The following is a 15172-nucleotide window of genomic DNA, read 5'->3' as shown; positions in this document are numbered from 1 at the left end:
GGCAATTGGGTTCATGACAAAGGCGGCGCTCTCTTAAGTACCCTGAACCCAAGCCGTTGAGGGCTTTATAGGCAATAACCAGCACTTTGTATTTCTTGGAAACATATCGGCAGCCAGGGCAGACCTTTTTAAATGGATGTTATACGGTCCCTTCAAGATGTCCCAGAGACCAGTCTGGCTGCTGCATTCTGTACCAACTGTAGTTTCTGGACTACATACAAAAAGCAGCCTCATGTAGAGTGCACTACAGAGTCAAGCCTGGAGATTACCAGCATATGCAACACTGCTTTAAGGTCATTTAAGACAGGTTTTTAGATTGTGAATGACAATGATTGTGAATGTCATTAAAAATGCCACAGTGAGTGACCAATGGTTCCAAGTTTAAATTCAAGGGGTGGAGGATACATACTAGCCCCCTCACAACTCTAGACAGCAAAGCTGGACATGAATTAGCAGAAGCAATGCAGGCAGAAAAGAACCACTTCTTTGCCGCCTGCACTGCCAGAGGACACGTCTTCAAATGTGCTCTGTGTTGTGGCCCGATCAGACTCACACCGAGTCTTCCTCCACTTGTGCTCTTCCAAGGCTTCTTGGAATTCTATTGGATCCAATAACCTCCTCAGGCAGACTAATCTAATTGGTCCTCCACCCCTGCAGAGGTGGGTCATGGCTGCAAGTTCTACCTTAACCAGATGGTGATCCATCCATGACAATGGGGAGTTGAAAGGAGCCCCCACCCACGGAACACCACCCAGATCAGAGCAAAAGACCAAATCAAACATGTGACCAACATAATATGTAGGTCCAGAGACCAACTGGGATAGGCCCACAGTCATCATGGCTGCTTTGAACTCTTGAGCCACTCCTGACAACCCAGTCCCAAAATGAAGTCTCCCCCTCACCCCCCACGGCCAGCAACTTGGGCCACTCCAGTACCAACTCAGCATCCACATCCATCTGCTCAATTAGAGACCCCGCTGGGCAGCAGGGTGATTGGTACACTAGCAGAAGTCCCAGTCTATCCCTGGCCCCTAGACTTAGGTACACACATTCAATATAGGCCAAATCCCTGACAGGTAAGGGAGATGGTAATCTTATAGACCACAGCCACCCACCTCCCTACCCACATCCTCCCACCTGCTCCACCATGGAGTAACCCTCTGGGAGAAGCTGGGTCCAAACTGGACCACTAGCCTCGCCCAACCAGGTCTCTGTAATACATACTAAGTCAGCTTCTTCATCCATAATCAAGTCATGGACTAACTTAGATTTATTTTTAGCCAATCTGGCATTACAGAGTAATAAAGGTGAGGTGCTGTAGGTGGTTGGCATTGCTCTCCAAGGTCAAAGAAATTGTAGGCCTGCTGGAAGGGGCAAGAGCAATTAAATTTCTGAATTCCCTTACCCTGTAACAGGCAGCTAGCCTACTAATGCCATATCTTCACTTATCCCCACCACCACTGGTATAGCTGCCCCAGGTCGCCCCCCACCTCCCCATCTCTGTTCAACCCAAGACACATACCTGTATCAGGCCTAAATACTAGGCAACAATGAAGTGACTGCTTCCTTCCAGCAGTCCAAGACAATAGGTTGGCCCCAGCCCTTTGACCCGCCACCAAAGGCCGGCCCCCTTTGGCAGCCAGCTTCAAGGCACAGCCACCAGTGCTGCTCGCCCTTATAAGGGCCAGAAGTTCAAAAGCCTGACCGGTGTAGCTCTCACCTACTACCAATCAGGCCAGCCCTCCCAAGTGCAAGAAATTACAGCACAATTAAAGTGATCTAACACACCAGTGAACAGGTAACAGCCTGCACAAGGGAGAAGCACACAGGAGCTGTTGCCAAAAATCCCTCTCGCTCATCCAATAGAGGGTGGGGGAAGGCCAGATGAAACAGACTGCTTACCCCCGCAATGTGCCTTCAGTCACCTTCTGGGCTGCACCTTGGTGCTGCTCACCCTAGTAACCAGGCACAGAAAGTTCAGAGGGGGGTGGATTTAAAATAAAGGCAGTGGAGACAGACACAGAGAAGAGAGAGTTGGATTTAGTTGTATGAGAGTAAGAGGTGTTTGGGGCTGAGGGTTGAGATTGGTTTGAGTGTTCTGAAAAGGAGATATTGTTCATGGGGGTTGTGTGGAACCTAAAGGGTGAATGTGTTGAAGCTGGAGAACCAGCAGTGTTCTTGGCAGCTCTTAGTAACAGACAGGAAGGTCTGGAAGAATTCACTGAGTTCACAGTGAATTCACTCACATCCAAATGCAAACCAAGGTGCACTCTGCTTAGCAAAGGGGACAATTCATGCTTGCTTCCCCAAGATCAGCTCTCCTCCTCACTGGCAAGCACCCAGTTAAGAGCCAGACTCCAATCATCAGAGGATACAGGGGACTCAAAATGGACTAACTCCTGTAACCTCCTTCATAAGAACAGCCCTGCTGGATGAGGTTGAAAGCCCATCCAATCCAGCACTTTGTTTCACACCGTGGTCCACCTACTACCAATCTAAGAAGTGGGCCTCTAAGAAGCCCACAGGCAAGAGGTAAGGGCATGCTCTCTCCCTTGCTGTTGCTCCCCTGCAACTGGTATTTAGAGGCATCTTACATTTGAGGCTAGAGATGGCCTATAGCCACTAAACTAGTAGCCATTGATAGACCTGTTCTCTGTGAATTTGTCTAATCCCCTTTTAAATCCAACCAAGCTAGTAGCCATCACCACTTCCCATGGCAGAGAATTCCATTGATTAATTACGTGCTGTGTGAAAAAGTACTTCCTTTTGTCTGTCTCAAATTTCTTGTCAATCTATTTCATGGGATAACCCCTGGTCCTAGTGTTATGCAAGAGGGAGAAAAATTTCTCTCTGTCCACTCTCTCTACTCCATGCAAACCTTTGCACATGTCTATCATGTCTCCTTGTAGTCACTTTGGGGGACCCCACTTCTTACTTCACTCCATTGAGAGAACTGTCCATTTAGTCCTACCATGTATCCTGTCCGTCAACCAGTTACCAATCCACACCTGAACCTGTCCACTTATCCCATGACTGCTAGGTTTACGCAAGAGTCTTTGGTGGGGAACTTTGTCAAATGCTTTTTGGAAGTCCAAGTAAACTACGTCAACCGGAACACCTTTATCCACCACATGCCTGTCGACATTGTCAAAGAACTTCAAAAGGTTAGAGATGCAAGACTTGCCCTTGCAGAAGCCATGCTGGTTCGCCTTCAGCAAGACCTGTTCTCCTATATGCTTAACAATTTTGTCCTTAAGTATGCTTTTATACTCTGCCGTGAAGACAGATGCAAAGAACTCATCCAGCTTCTCTGAATTTTCCGCATCCTCCTTAATAATCCCTTTCACACCCACATCATCTAAGGGTCCAACCGCCTCCCTGGCAAGTTATCTGCTTCTGATATATTTAAAGAAGTTTATGTTATCCCCCTTGGCACTTCTAGCTATATGCTCCTCAAACTCTCTTTTTGCATCCCTTATTGTCTCCTTGCATTTCTTTTGCCAGAGTTTATGCTCCTTTCTGTGCTCTTCATTTGGGCAGGACTTCCATTTTCTGAAGGAAATTTTTCCTTTTATAGCTTCCCTGACTCTACTTGTTAGCCATGCTGGCATCCTCCTGAACTTGGTGGTACCTTTCCTCCTTCTTGGAAAACATTCCGAATGTGCTTCTATTGTTGTGGTTTTGAATAAGTTCCATGCTTTCTGGAACTATTTGACCCTCCTGACCTTCTCTTTCAGCTTCCTTTTTACCAGTCCCCTCATTTTTGAGAAGTTTTCTCTTCTGAAATCCAACGCATCCGTGTTGGACTTCCTTGACAATGCTCCACTCGCATATAAGCATCGCTAAGGCAGGGAAGAGCTGCTTTTGACTGCAAAAGGCTGCCGCTGCGAAAGCAGTGGGAGCCTTAGTTTTAACTCCTGAAGGGACCATGTGGCCCCTTTGGGAGTTAAACGCCAACTCCTGAACGGAGCCTGAGCTAGACCCCACCCCCCACGTCTGACGTCAGATGCGTGGGGCGTGGCTAGCCCCACGTCTGATGTCAGATGCAGGGGGCTGGGTTAGTGGGGTGGCCACCACGGCCGCACACAGGCTGCCGGCGGTCCCGCTCCGCCGCTGTTTCCAACTCCAGGCCACTCTCAGCATTTTGATCCAGAGAGCAATAGCGTGTCCCTAGTAAAACATTTCCTTTCTGTCCTCGTATTGTCACCCACAATGATTATGTGGAGGACTCCGGTCCTCCTAGGTTTTCTAGATTGTTGGATTCTATGCCTTCTTTAATATTGAGTGCTATTCCACCCCCTCCCCCATCCTCCCCACTCCCTGTCCCTTTTGTAGAGCTTGTATCCAGGAACAACAGTGTCCCACTGGTTCTCATAATTCCACCACGTTTCTGTTGTGCCTACTATACCTATGTTTTCATTAGCAACCGAGCACACCAGTTCGCCCATCTTGGCTTGAAGGCTTCCAGAATTGGTATATAAACACCTATACACCAAGTCTCTTACCTGGCACTGGCGTATGCTATCTCCCTTACTGTCACTCTGCCTTTTTGATCAGCTGTCATGTGTTTCCATCTGCTCTACTCCATATCAGATGCTGGCTGGGGAAGGGAAGCCCTGTCGGGCCCAGCCCTTGGCATTAGCCCCACCCCCTTGCATCTGACATCAGGCACAGGGGGCGGGACCACTGCCTGGGAGACCCTCTCCCATCCCTCCTCAGTCAGTTCATGGAGTTCATTGAAAGGCTGGGCTCTCCCCACCAGCATAGCAAGCTTTTCAGTGAAACAGTGAGGCGATTCTCACAACCAGCAGAAACCAGGCTAAGGGAAATGTAAATCTGTGTTTATCTTTCATAACACTTATATACTGTATATTTCATCTCACATACAGTATATGGCAATAACACTGTAGAGCACTCCAGGATCAGCACTGTGGAAGTGAAGTCTCAGAATAGTATACAAAGCGCATGAGACAGAGAGAGAGAGAGAGAGAGGGGGGGGGGAAGCACCCCACCCCAGACAACAAAGCTTGCCCCTCACTGCTCGGTCCCTCTGGTTACTGGAAGGAAAATGCTGCACTTTCATGCCGGCAGCAAATTAAAATCTATTTGAGAAGCAGAATGGGCAATGAGCAACTAAAAGACTGCCATATTGGCAAGAGAAAGGGGATTCTCTAAAGCTCTCGGTCTTGAGACAGTTGCTCACCATCCTGCAGAACTGCTTCAGAATTGGCAGATTAAACTTATGTAGATCAGCTTGGACATGTCCTTTACTTCAGTTTACTTCCCTTCAGAGAAAATATGCTTAAAATGGGGGTGCTAACGTGAAAGATACGGTTACTGCTCCTTCAAAAATCAGAGGTGTGGGACAAGAGTCGTCCCCCAAATATACTGTGCCTCTTCTCTCCATCCCAATATTTGGTATTGATTTTCTTTCCCCCCCCCATCTTAATTGTAGGATAACTGAAGGGTTCCCTTTACCCATATTAGCTATGGGTTGCAGTTTTGAAGGGTGCAGTTATTTATTCTCAATTCTATATGATGGTGGTATCTTAATATACAAAGAAATAGCTACATGTAGGAGGACTTCAAGCATATTTACTAGCTTACTTTTGATACAGGCTATTGAATGTAAATGGCCAACTTTTCGCTCCACTGAAAACAAATGGCCCATTAAGACGCAGCGTGGGTCAAGCATTCAGAAATCTGTAAATAATTTTTAAATAGCAGAAGCAGGAGACCCATGGAGATGCATGCTGCACAAGGTGCACTGGAAAAGGAAATGCATAAAGTAGTAGATTATCTGCATCAGATACTGCTTCATCAGCTCCAATGTGGCTTAGATTTCTGTGAACAACATACTGGGACACCCCCCCTTCAAAAGCAACCTGTCCCTTGCTGAAACCGTCATCGATAATATGTTAAGACTGACCCCATGATGAAAGACACATGGCGTCCATAGGTAATGAGATATGGAATAAGTACTTTAGAAGAAACACAGAAAAGTCCAAGAAAGCACAGTCTATATGCCTGGCATGCGAACATAGGAACCTGCCTTACACTGAGTCAGACCATTGTAAGAACTTTATTCTTGTGAGCGCCATGATTTTTTTTAAAAAAAGAAGTTAATCTAAAAAGCAAGATTAAAAAGGCAGGTCAGCAATTTCAGGTTCAGATTAACTAAGGCCAGGTTTTTAAGAATGCTTTCAGTCAATACTTTTCCTGACTTGGTTTAAACACCCAGAAAGCAGCTCTGGGGCTCTCAATATTCATACTACGGCTTTAGCCATCACACGTACTCATTACAACGAAAGCCTTTCGGCTGTCTCCTAATGAGAATTCTGTTGCACGTCCATTTAGCCTGCAGCAAAGAAGATGCCCTTGTATCAAAGATGTGCCTCAGCATCCACTGCTGTTTTCTTATTTTTAGAGCCAAGAGAAAGGGAGTGTATTAGACTTACTTGATCCTGCCGCTGCTCTCCTTCCTGCGGTGAAGCTGTTTTGTTATCACAGCTAAGACAGCTCCTGTGCCAAGTAGCAGAGCACTTTTCAGTCCTGAAATCCCACACCATAAAGAACTCTCTGTTGCCTCGTACAGATTCAGCAGGAGGAGGAGGAGGAGTCCGCTCAAAACTGCAGGGACCACTGAAAGAAAAGTCAACAGTTTCAGCCTTTTCCTATTAGAAGCCACTCCCTCAACCCTTCTTCTCTACTTAAGTTCCCCCCACCCCTTTTCCTTTCTTTCTGTCAAGAGATGGAAGAAGCTATATCAGGGGAACTCAGGAAGCTTGGGCAGGGAAATACTCACAGATGTCTAGCCAAGTAAGTTCTGATGGAATTCTTTGCTAAACACAGAAGTACCTCAAGGTTATTCCTGTCGTTCAGGAAATTCTGTTCTTCTGGAAATTCTTCAAGGCACACAACCCACCCTCCACAATCTGCTTTGTTTGCAAGCTACACATTACAAACAGAATGCCTACCGTATATTGCAGAGGTTCAGCTACTAGGAACAGTAATTACAGTGCTATTATATTCATTTATGCAAACAGATGGTTTCCCAGAAAGACCAACATGTACGCATCTGATTTCATAAGAGGGCACTCCTCAGAAATAAGAGTCAAGAGGAAAGAAGAGGATCACATTTCTTCAGGATGCCTGAAATAACAGCTGCCCAGCTAGAATGTGTGCCACTAAGAAGACCAAGAGGATGCCAGCATGGTTAAAGAGAAGTGTCAGAGAAGCTATTAAAAAAGCAAGGGGGCTTCCTTTTAGAAGTGAAAGCCTTCCCAAATAAGAACAAAAAGGAGCAAACTCTAGCACAACTGTATGTTGCCATGAGATAAGCAAAAAGAAAGAGAGAAATAATAAGAATATTGCTAAAAACACTGACAGAAAATAAAAATGTGTATACAAACACATCAGAAACAGGAAGCCAGCTAAGAAGGTAATTGAACAACTGGATAACGAAAGTATGAAAAGATCACCGAAGAAGAATAGGGAGATTGAAGCAAATCTAAATGAATTCTTTGCATCAGTCTTTACTGCAAAAGATACCAGACAGCCATAAATAATAACAACATCAACAATTTTATATACCCACCCCATAACAACTGTTTTCTGGGTGGCTCACAGACAACAAAACAAGAATAAAAGCTACAATAAAATATAACTAAACACCAAAAAATTTTTTTTTAAGTCTGGGAAAACAAAAAGATCTTTAACAGACATCTAAAAGAACACAGTGATGACCTCACTGGGGAGAGTATTCCACAAATGGGGTGTACCCCTGAAAAGGGCCACTCCTGAGTGACCACGTGCTTCAGCTCATTTGGCAGAGCACGGAGAGCAGGGCCTCTGCAGAGGATCTTACGATCTGGGTAGGGACATCTGGGATAAGGTGTTCTTTCAGGCAACCCGGTTGCAATTTATCATATTTTTAGACCACTCAAAACTTACATCTCTGGGAGGTTTACAAGATTAAAAAAGTAAAACATTAATTAAGAACAAAACCAAAAAATTTAAAAGCAAGAAATTTAAAACACAATTTAAAACGTTTTAAAACAATATTCTAAAAACAACATTAAAACAATCAAAACAATATCAGTTAAAAGCCTGGGTGAACAGATGCGTCTTTAAAGACTTTTTAAAAGTTGTCAGAGATGGGGAGGCTCTTATTTAACTAGGGAGTGCATTCCAAAGCCTCAGGGCAGAAATGGAGAAGGCCCAGTGAAGGCACTAAGGCCCTTTAGTGCTTTAAAGGTTAAAACCAGTACTTTAAATTGGGCCCAGGAACTGACCGAGAGCCAGCACAACTGATAAATCACTGGCACAATGAACAAAACATCCAGTCCCAGTTTGTGACTGGATCATGTCAGTAATCCAGAGCATGAGTAACAGTGGCCAAGTGATCTACATCCAGGTAAGGTTGCAGCTGGTATATCAGCCAAAACTGATAAAAGGTGCTTGGCCACTTGAGTCTCTAGTGAATGCTGGATCAATGATTGTGAACCTGATCCTTTAGTGCTGTCAAGAAGAAGCTGAACATGGCTCACTTGGGTGGACAAACCACCAGTCAACAGTACTTCCTTCTTGTCTAGATTGAGTTTCAGTTTATTCTCCCTCATCCAGTCCATTACTACACGCCAGCACTGATCCAAGACAGTCACTGTCTCACCTGTTGGAAGGAAAGGACTTTGCGCTGTCTCTTTGCCTCAGACAGTGGAGGACAGACTAGTAAGTCAGAGGGCTAGAAGGTCAAAGACATTTGGTCATCACTTCCTGCTGCTCTGATGCTATCCCTTTGAAATGTAGATTGCTAATCTTAGGGGATTCAACTTCCTTCCTCCTTCTCTCTCTTCCTACCTGGCTGTTGACCTTGCAACATGGCAAGTCTCTTGCCCTGCACCATATGTGCAGAGAAGATGGTGAATCCATCTGCATCCATTTAGATAGATAGATTAGAGATCCTAAATCCTCACTTTCCTATCTAGAATGGAGTTCCTTAATAAATACCTTTTATATTGATTTGAAACAAGCAATTGGCTCCAAGTTACTTTACTCTTAGCACACATGCATGCATAACTAAATCCGCTGTGTTTGTGCCTCTGTGCACTCTGCTATATTGAAAAAGGGATTCTCTCACCACAGAGAATTTCCAACAGGTTATGGGCTCCAGCAAGTTATGGGAGCAGTATTTTGAGCTGCGTGTGCCGCAACTAGAGAGTTAGGTTTGTTCCAGGAGATCCATTGAGATCTAGCGTGGACACTTTGAATTGCTAATCTACAGCAACTGCCTTTTGGAGCCGGTGAGCATGGCTGCATACCTGGAGGGAAAACTCAGGCTTACCATCCTGGAAGCGGATAATTACTTGGAATGGAAGACTCGACTGAGGATTGCACTGAAAGCAGAGGGACTCCACCAAGTTACTGAGGGAGACCCGCCGCCAGATGGAACCTCGGATGCTGAAAAAAAGGAGAAGGAACTCTGGCTAATTAAGGACCGAAAATCACAAGCGATGATTGCAGCTTCCGTGAGTAAAACTTTCCTTTATGCTATTTGTGATCTTGGAACCTCAAAGGAGATGCTAAACAAGCTAGATTCTATGCATATGAGGAAAGGATGGGCATACACGTTTAATTTACGCCGAAAATTGCAAGATCTCCAATATAAAGATGGGGACTGTTTCTCTACTTTTATTGGGACTTTGGAAGATTTCTTTTTCCAATTTAGACAAGCAGGAGAGGAATTTACAGAGAGTCAAAAGCTGGAGACTCTGTTCTTGAGCTTGCCTGCTTCCTATAGCACTATAATTGGGCAATTGGAAACCCACACCAATCTAAACTTTGAAAAGGCTGTAGAAACATTGTCTTCGGAGGCTAACCGAAGAAACCTTTTAAACTCACGCTATGAAAGTGAACTGGCTAGCAACTTTGCTCTTAAAGCAACAATTGATCATTCCAGACGTAACCCGAGATGGGGAGGGAATGCTGGAGGAAATGCTACAAGAGGGAACCGCATGGGCACCTCACATTTGCATACAAAGAGAGCCGATTACACCAGAGAAACTCAGCCCAGAGAGAGAGGTCACATGACCGCCAGTGCTGAAATGAGGTCAGCTGGAAACAAAGCCTTCAGGTGTTTCCTATGTAATGAAGTTGGCCACCGGGTGGCGCATTGTCCCAAGAATCAGACCAGGAGGTCTGGGAATATCAGTCAAACAAAGGAGAATGAAAATAGAGATTCCAAGTATACAGACAGACATTTCAACAAGAACAATAGTGTTAATTTAATGAAAAATAATGAAAAGCTGATTTTAGATTCTGGGTCATCTGTCCATATTTCTAAAAATCTAAGTTTCTATACTGAACTGTTTGATATTCCTGAAGAGACCGTTTATTTGGGCAATAATACTACAATTAAAGCAAAGAAAAAGGGCGAAGGAATTTTATATTGCAAATTGCTGGATGGATCTGTTAAACCATTTTTTCTGAGAGATGTTTTGTATATCCCTGAATTCTCAAGCTCCTTGATTTCAATATCCAAGCTAGAGCAACAAGGCTGTGAATTGTATATTAAAAATGGACAATGTGTTGTTACCCAGAATGGAAAAGTTTGCCTTGTGGGCTCGGAATTTCAAGGTCTTTATCATGTGGAAGAGCAATTTACAGACAGAGAAAGACCAGCCCAGTCCAGACCTGAGGCATACCAGCCTAATGTAATGAACCTAGCCAAGTTGTGTCAGCATGGAAACTGCTTACAATTATGGCACAGAAGACTAGGACACAGAAGTTTTGAATCAATTCAAAACATGAAGGAACAGGGATTAGCTAATGGCATTGATTTTGTACCATGTGACACTGTAACTAACTGTGTTTCTTGTCTCGAGTTCAAAGCAGTAAACAAGCCATTCCCAAAGCAGAGTGAAAGGAAGACGAAAGGACCCTTGGATCTGATCCACAGTGACATATCTGGACCACTACCAGCAACCATAGGTAATCATAAATATTTTCTAACTATAACAGATGATTTCTCAAGATACACGTGTGTTTATTTACTGAAGGAAAAATCAGAGATGCTGGAGAAATTAAAACAATATGTGGCGATGGCAAGCAACAAATTTGGCTCGAAGCCAAAGATCCTGCGCACAGACAATGGAGGAGAATACATGTCCAATGCTACACAGCAGTTCTTGAGAGAACATGGAATCGTGCATCAAACTACGGTGCCTTACTGCCCGCCCCAAAATGGAATCGCAGAAAGAATGAACAGAACTCTACTGGACATGGTAAGATGCATGCTTGCTGACGCACACCTCCCACAGAAATTCTGGGGAGAAGGCATCATGACTGCTACATACATACACAACAGAATGAACACAAAACCTATTGAAACAACACCTTATGAACTTTGGCATGGTCATAAGCCGTCCCTGACGCACCTGCGTGTCTTTGGAAGCACGGCTTACTCATACATCCCAAAGGAAAAAAGGACTAAGTTAGGGCCTAGGGCCACAAAAGGGATTTTTGTAGGCTACGCAGCACAATCCAAAGCCTACAGAATTCTGGATCCTGACACCAACAGGATAACCATAAGCAGAGCAGTGTGTTTTGAAGAGGATGAAAGAGCTACACCTTCAGAGGGGGCCTACACTGAAGCAAGCAACCAGACCAAGCACCCTGATGACTGGATTATGCTTCCTGATCTCAGAGGAACTGAGGAGGAGGAGGAGACAGCAGATCCAGATCCAACCACACTTGACACAGAGACCCCCAGCGATCCACCAGACGCACCTGAGGTGATAGAAGGGACCACAGAGGGTGAGGTGAGGCGATCAACGCGCTCAAACAGAGGTGTTCCAGCTCCGAGGCTGTCCTACCTCGCAAGAACAGCGGAACAACCAGAACCTTCATCATGGGAGGAAATATCCCAGCTACCACAACCAGAAGCCCAGAAGTGGAAACAGGCTGCAATTGAAGAGCTTGAGGCTCTACAGAAAAACAAAACCTGGACTCTTACTAAGTTACCACAAGGAAGAAAAGTTATTGGCTGCAAATGGGTTTTCAAACTCAAACATGATGCTGATGGTGAGATTCAGCGCTACAAAGCCAGATTAGTAGCAAAAGGATATTCACAAAAATATGGAGAAGATTATGATGAAACCTTTGCACCAGTGGTTAAACATACCACAGTAAGGACTCTGTTAAGTATTGCTGCTAGCAAAGGAATGCATGTTGAGCACCTAGACGTGAAAACTGCATTCTTGCATGGTGAACTGGAAGAGGACATTTACATGCAACAACCACCAGGTTTCTTACAGGAAGGCAAAGAGGACTATGTATGCAAACTGCAAAAGAGCATTTATGGTTTAAAACAAGCTGCCAGAGCATGGAATATAAAACTGAATGATATGCTGCTTCAAGCAAACTTCAAAAGAAGTGAAGCTGATCCCTGCCTGTACACGAGATGCAGAGATGGGAAATGGACTTACATTTTGGCGTATGTTGATGATTTGATTTTTGCCTATGAAAATCCAGATGACAGCAAGGAAATAATGGATCATCTGAACAAAGAAGTGGAAGTCAAGCAACTTGGCAACATTGCACACTACTTGGGCATTCAAGTACAAAGAGAGAAAGATGGAAGTTTCCTGATCAACCAAGAACAGAAAATTAAAGACTTGATAAACTTGCTCAGACTGGAAAATGCAAATCCTACACCAACTCCAATGGAAGTGAACTACATAAAGCAAGAAGATCAAACTGAGCCACTATCTGACAACCATAGATATCGTGAAGCATTGGGTAAGCTTTTATACATTAGTACACTCACTAGGCCAGATATTAGTACAGCAGTTGGTTTACTTTGTAGAAAGACTGCATCACCAACAGTCAAGGACTGGAATGCAATGAAAAGACTTGTTAGGTACCTAAAGGGTACTGCACACTTTAAGCTCAAGCTGCCAGCTAATAGTGAACCAAAACTAGAAGCATACGTAGATGCAGACTGGGGTGGAGATATAACAGACAGGAAATCCACCAGTGGTCACATAATTTTCTATGGAGATGGAGCGATAAGCTGGTCAAGCAGAAAACAAGACATAGTAGCATCATCAACCACTGAAGCGGAATATGTATCAGCTGCACAGGGCTGTCACGAGATACAATGGCTGTGTCAACTACTGAAGGACCTAGGTACAGATGTACCACAGCCCATACCAGTGTATGAAGACAACCAAAGCTGCATTCAACTCTCCAAACAAGAAGATGTAAAGAGGAGTACCAGACATATTGATGTGAAGTACCATGTAGTGAGAAGTCTGCAGAAAGATGGACTAATCAAGTTGCTCTACTGCCCGACAAATGAAATGCTCGCAGACTTACTCACTAAGCCACTACCAAGACCCTGCTTTGAAAAGCTGAGAGAGAAAATGAATATTGTGAACTGAGTCACGAGACAACGAGAGGGGGTGTTGGAAGGAAAGGACTTTGCGCTGTCTCTTTGCCTCAGACAGTGGAGGACAGACTAGTAAGTCAGAGGGCTAGAAGGTCAAAGACATTTGGTCATCACTTCCTGCTGCTCTGATGCTATCCCTTTGAAATGTAGATTGCTAATCTTAGGGGATTCAACTTCCTTCCTCCTTCTCTCTCTTCCTACCTGGCTGTTGACCTTGCAACATGGCAAGTCTCTTGCCCTGCACCATATGTGCAGAGAAGATGGTGAATCCATCTGCATCCATTTAGATAGATAGATTAGAGATCCTAAATCCTCACTTTCCTATCTAGAATGGAGTTCCTTAATAAATACCTTTTATATTGATTTGAAACAAGCAATTGGCTCCAAGTTACTTTACTCTTAGCACACATGCATGCATAACTAAATCCGCTGTGTTTGTGCCTCTGTGCACTCTGCTATATTGAAAAAGGGATTCTCTCACCACAGAGAATTTCCAACATCACCTGCATCTGTAGAAAAGGAGAGAGAGAAAGCTGGGTGTAATCCGCATACTGACATCTCAAGCCAAATCTCCAGATGACCTCTCCAAGCAGTTTCATGTAGAAGTTAAACAGCATGGGGGGAAGAATAGAGGCCTGCAGAACCCCGAGAGCACAACTGCCAAGAAGTTGAGCAGTAGTCTCCCAACACCACCTTCTGGAAACGACCAGCCAGGTAGGAACAGAACCACCACTTAGTGGGGTCTCCCACACCCAATTCAGCCAGCCTATGCAAAAGAAGACCATGGTCAATGGCACAGAAAGCGGCTGAGACATCCAAGAGAATAAAAAGGGTTGCACTCCTACTGTCACAGGCCAACCAAGATAATTTCATTTCCAAAATATGGCCTGAAGCCCAACTGAAATGGATCTAGATAATGTTTCATCCAAGAGTGTCTATAGTTGATAAGCTACCACTCGAAAACTTTGCCCAGGAAGGGGATATTGACACCAGACCTATAGTTGTTAAAATTCTGACTGAATTCTACTATTCAGTGACTGAATAGTAGCTTATTCAGAACCACTCCCTTTCTCAATGAGGCATTTACAACCTGCTGGAGATCCCTACTTGCTAGATTTATTAAGCCTCAAGGGGCAAACCATAAACATGGCTGGCCGAACTCAACTCAACACCTTGTCCATATCCTCAGGTTCCAACAGCTGAAACGCATCCAAAAAAAATGGACCAGGCAGTACTCTGGACACCTCCAACAATGATACTATGTTAATTGCAGAGTCCAAGTCGTGATGAATAGGAATGACTTAGCCCTTAAAGTATTACATAAAGACGTCACAGCATGCTACTGAGTAGGAATGTGCACGGATCGGTTCGGAGGCCATTCTAAAGGCCTCCAGACCGGTCCGGTCACGGGGTGGTTTTGGTTCGGGTGGGGAGTTTGGGGGGTTCCATCAAGGGCGGGGGGGGGCTTTACTTACCCCTCCCGCGCTTTCCACACACTGCAGCTGTAATTATTCTAATAATCGCTCCTCCGTTGGCGGCTCCTCCGATGGCTCCTCCAGTTAAAAAAATGGCCGCCCCCTTGTAGTCCCGGCCCCCTGCTGCTGCCGCCCCCTTGAAACCCCCTCCCGCCCCCTTGAAGCCCCCTCCCGCCCCCTTAAATCTCGCCCCGGGCCCCGATCGATAACTTCAGAGGCGAGCGGCGGGGAGATATCCTCCCGCCCC

General features: G+C 44.9%; 1 protein-coding gene across 2 annotated transcripts in view; it reads right to left on the bottom strand.

Moving 5' to 3' along the window:
- The window catches only part of B4GALT4 (beta-1,4-galactosyltransferase 4), a 57425-nt gene that overhangs the window by 24816 nt on the left and 17437 nt on the right, over positions 1 to 15172 (bottom strand). For both annotated transcript variants that reach the window (XM_053312507.1, XM_053312506.1), the window contains exon 2: positions 6459 to 6642. The gene's annotated coding sequence lies outside the window, so the exon portion shown is untranslated. The remainder of the gene's footprint in view (positions 1 to 6458; positions 6643 to 15172) is intronic.

Source organism: Hemicordylus capensis, chromosome 3, assembly GCF_027244095.1.
Source record: "Hemicordylus capensis ecotype Gifberg chromosome 3, rHemCap1.1.pri, whole genome shotgun sequence".
NCBI classification, from domain to species: Eukaryota; Metazoa; Chordata; class Lepidosauria; order Squamata; family Cordylidae; genus Hemicordylus; species Hemicordylus capensis.
This window is presented reverse-complemented; position numbering and strand designations above follow the sequence as displayed.